This window comes from Anopheles ziemanni, chromosome X (genome assembly GCF_943734765.1).
Source record: "Anopheles ziemanni chromosome X, idAnoZiCoDA_A2_x.2, whole genome shotgun sequence".
In the NCBI taxonomy this organism is placed as follows: Eukaryota; Metazoa; Arthropoda; class Insecta; order Diptera; family Culicidae; genus Anopheles; species Anopheles ziemanni.
In genome coordinates this window covers 6,875,241-6,879,590 of record NC_080707.1, presented here as the reverse complement: position 1 = coordinate 6,879,590, position 4,350 = coordinate 6,875,241, and positions in this window count along the sequence as shown.

Genomic DNA, 4,350 nt, shown 5'->3' with positions numbered 1-4,350 from the left:
AACCAAATCTATCCGTTCCATCTCGTTCGGGGTTCCAATATTGTAAGATTTTTCCGCTCCGCAACGCGCTTGTCTGACGGCTCAATCAATGATTGATATCAATCTTCCACCCTTTCCCCGTTGTCCTCCGTTGAGCATTTGCCCAGCGCCCTCTAATGGTGTCCTATTATTGTGGCTTTGTCGCCGGTGATGGTACAGCTTCCGGGGGCCCCAAAACTGCGGCCACGCGGGAAGTGTGATTTACGTCTCGTCCAGGCCAGGAAACGAGCGATCAAAAAAGTACATCAGATCGTGCGCATCTGATAACGATTGCTGCCATCTGTACCGAGGGAAAAACGGGCCAGCCTTTCGTACGGCTTTCGTAGTTGTTTGTAACGACTGTTTATAGAACACTGGCCAACCTCTGGTTGATGCTACCGATTTTGAAGTCTTTTGCTGAATTCCCACTCAACTATCTTACTTTATTTTGCTTGATTTATCTTCCATTTAACACGTGGACTGCCAAGCGTTTTTAGCACACTTTTTTAGTACAATTGTTTTTAATAAAATGTGTTTATAACATTTATTAAACCGACGGGTTTCAACGGTTAAGCGAAGGCTTAGCCTCCCAAAGAATTGGTATTAAATAAAACTATAATTTTTATGTTGTCTTTTAATTCATTTATGGGACAAAAAGTTTTTAGAACTAATGACAGTTGGCTATCAAAAATGATAGCCATGGCGGTCGACGTGTTAACCATTAACATTAACACGTTGACTGCCATGTCACCCAAAAGTGGGTGACAGCAAAAATCAGTTCTAAAAAGTGTTTGACCCGTAAATAAATGAAAATGCAACATTAAAATTATAGTAATATTTTATATTAATTCTTTGGGAAGCTAAATTTTTGCCTAGCCTTCAAAAATCGTTGGTTTAATAAATGTTTTAAACAAATTAAATTAAAAAATATTGTTCTAAAAAGTGTGCTAAAAACGCTTGGCAGCCAACGTGTTAACTGTCGACTGTGAAGCATTTTTAGAACATGTTTTTAGTGCAATTATTTTTGATTGAATTTGTTTATAAATCATATGCTATGATTTGTCTTTAAACTAATATTAAATAGACTAAGCTTTCCTAAGCATAATTATTTTACAACTTATGCCGCCTACTACTGCTGAAATGCCTGTCACTCACTGTGTGGGTCATTGGCAGTCAACGGGTTAGACAAAAGTTCCGTTTTAAATTCCGCTCGTAGTCAGAAAAGTGGTTTAGTTTACTAAAATTAAACGGGTTGAAAATGTTTATATTTAAAAAAAAATAATCGAGAAACGACTGATAACTTAGATAAGATACTTCCGTTTTATGGAGTGCTATCCTTTCCTTAATTTCTCAAATTATGTTCTCTTTCATGCTTTTTTACACATGTACAACTTGTTTTTTCTTCGAAATACGCTTTGAAATCATCAATATGATTGTTTTTCATTTCAAAAGTACGAAAGACTGGGCCATTTTAAATTCACTATTCCATGTTTCGTTTTGATCCACTTTTAGTATAATCATTTTTGATAAAAATCAGTTTTAAGTCTTATTGAAACCAACAGTTTTCGTACACCAAACAAAGACTTCACTTCCGAGAGGATAGAGTTGTGTAGTTAGCATAGTCTTATTGAAATATAATTGCACTACTGAGTAAATGTAAAGGCCTCATGTAGAACCGGGAAGCGAGTGACGTTGTAAATCACTTTTTAAGTGTTCTTTTTGTACATTTTTTGACTTGGTTGTAGTAGCAATACTAATCAAATGCTATTATTAAACTTTTCCTTGAAAGTATAGGAGTGAAAACTATTTGTTTTGTTGATTTAATACCGCTCCAATGGTCCAATAGGAACTTCGATCTAAACGGGTGCATCTCATCTTAGATTGCGTGTAAATTCACGTGTGCTTAACAAGTTACTATCGGCGCTTTTGTGCTGCTTTTGTGTAAGATGCTCTCACATCATCTTCGCGCATTTATCTTTTGTTAGGCCCATGGCCGCCGGCTGGAATCGGAAAATCGTATGGATTTTCCGCCTATTCTCATTTTTCAAGACATCTTTAATTATACCAATAAGCAACTCCATCAGAAACATGCCTGCCTGCCGAACGAAAAATCATTATTTTTCTCACACATTCCCGTCTCGCCGTCGGAGCCGAGGCCGAGCGCCACGAAGAAATCAAAAAGGGAAAAAGGGGTCAGCTTAGGAATCGGAAGTTTTTCCTCCTCACATCACTCCGTTTTTCGTTGGCCGCCGCCGCCGGAAGTTTTCTTTATCTGCTACGATGATATTTAAAAAAAAAAAAGAGCCCCCTACCTTGGAGTTGTTTTAATTTGTTTGTGTTTTAGTTTTCCACCTCTTCGATCGCGCTCGCGTCGTTCCGCACTCCCACTGTTCTTCTCTTCCTCTTTCTGTGGTTTTTTTTTTGTTCATGCTACTAATTTTCCAGCGCCTCTTCGCCGAATCTTCGGCCCAGGCTCATCCGAACGTCTGTTCCTTGTACGATGGGTGAAAATAGATCCCAATCATTGGTTCTTCCGGATTTATCGGATGTGTTAGGAGAGAAGTTTTTTTTGTTTTGTTTTCTTTCTGCTTTACCTTACGCAGCCTCTTACCGCTTCTTACTCCAGTTTTTCCCTCAATTTGGCCACAGAATTCATTTGCACGTTCGGCCCCGGGTGAAGAAGCGCGGAAGAAAAACCGGGCGCATCGTATTTGCCGTAATAACGTAGAATCGAGATTAACGCAGGCACACACCGAGCCGAAAAAGGAAAAGAAATAACATCATCGAAGAAATATTAATTATCACTCGTGGGCGGCGGAAGGCGCAAGGGTAAGCCGCAAGGGAGGAGACAAAAAAAGAATGAAGAATAATCACCCGAATCATAGACGAGATAATTGACCGCAAATAAGAATGAGGCGTTCAAGATACCATCAGCGGCCACCGGATCGGCTCTCACCTTCATTCATTACTAGGCATTGAAGATGTGCCACCTCGTAGCTGGTCCTGGAGCCGGTAGAGTATTTCGCTAGCGCCACTGCTTTTGCCCACAAGCACCCGCTAGTGGAGCGTCTGTTCTGGGTTCGTTTATCGTCTAGGCGCGGCTTTGAACTGCCGGAATCGGAGCGGTAGTCTCTTCTGTTCTCTTCCTTCTCTCCCACACTTTCCCCCCGGGGTGGGCAAGGAAGGGTGCGAGTGAGGGTGGCACTCACTTGATAGTGAATCAATAAAATATCCAGGAAAACAACCAATAATAGTATAAAGCAATCAAAAAGAGAAAAGCCTCAACATCACACGCGCACCGAAACAACGGCGAGTTCCGAACCTAATAGCGAGAGGAAAAATGAAAACAACATACATTTCCCTTTGGAGATTCCAGCGAGTTTGCGGCTGTAAGTGTTTGGCAGGTATTAGGAGGTAGAAGGAACGAAATCATTATCGGGCGGTGCGGGCAGGAAGCGGGGAGGCTGCGTCGGGTTGGGAAATTATAATTTTTATGGCTATTTCCGTACTTCCGGCTACCAGCTCGGAAGAAGGAACAACCAATAAGCTGATCGGGGCCCGGTGGGATCGGTTCGGTATGTATCTTGAACAACGCTTCCCTTCTCGCTTGCTCCGTCCGCGTCGGTTCCCTTGGCTAATCACACGCCGATAACGCAAACTAATGCATTTCATCAAGTGCGTGGATGATGATTGGAGCTTGCCCTGCGTTCAGCCTCCTAAAAGTTTCCTCCCCGGGGGCCTGGGAAAAACACATATCGCCCGGGGTTTGTCCGGGGCGCATCACTCGCATTTCGACACGTTAGACTTGTTATAATTTGGGAGAATGATTTGGCATAAACGTTACATCTATTGGTTGCGCTGGGTTTCAGCGCTTACTAATTATAGTTACCAAAGTGTTTGTTCATGTAATTCACTCACAATGCGTTTCTCGGTTTTAAATGACACATGCCCGATAGGTTCCTTTTTCGATCTAAGGAAATAGCAGTATGAGTATTTCATTGGATCAATGCTGTAGAAACATCTCTAATCTTTTCTATTTTGTCTTTGCAATCATAAAGATAGCCTCATCGTTTAATGTTTTTCAGTTTGAATTAGATTTAGATCTTCCGATTTAGATTTATAATTTTGTATTTCAATGTTTTTGGTTAATTGAACGAACGCTCGAGGTGACATATTCCACTTTGAACTTACTGTTCATACGTCTGTCATACGTCATAACATCCAACGTCAACTGGAGTTGATGGATTGCTCCCTGCCCGATCGGATTTATTTTGACTTTCATAAATATTTTGCGTCGAAAAGCCTTCAGTGACATCTTCTGGTTGACGGTAA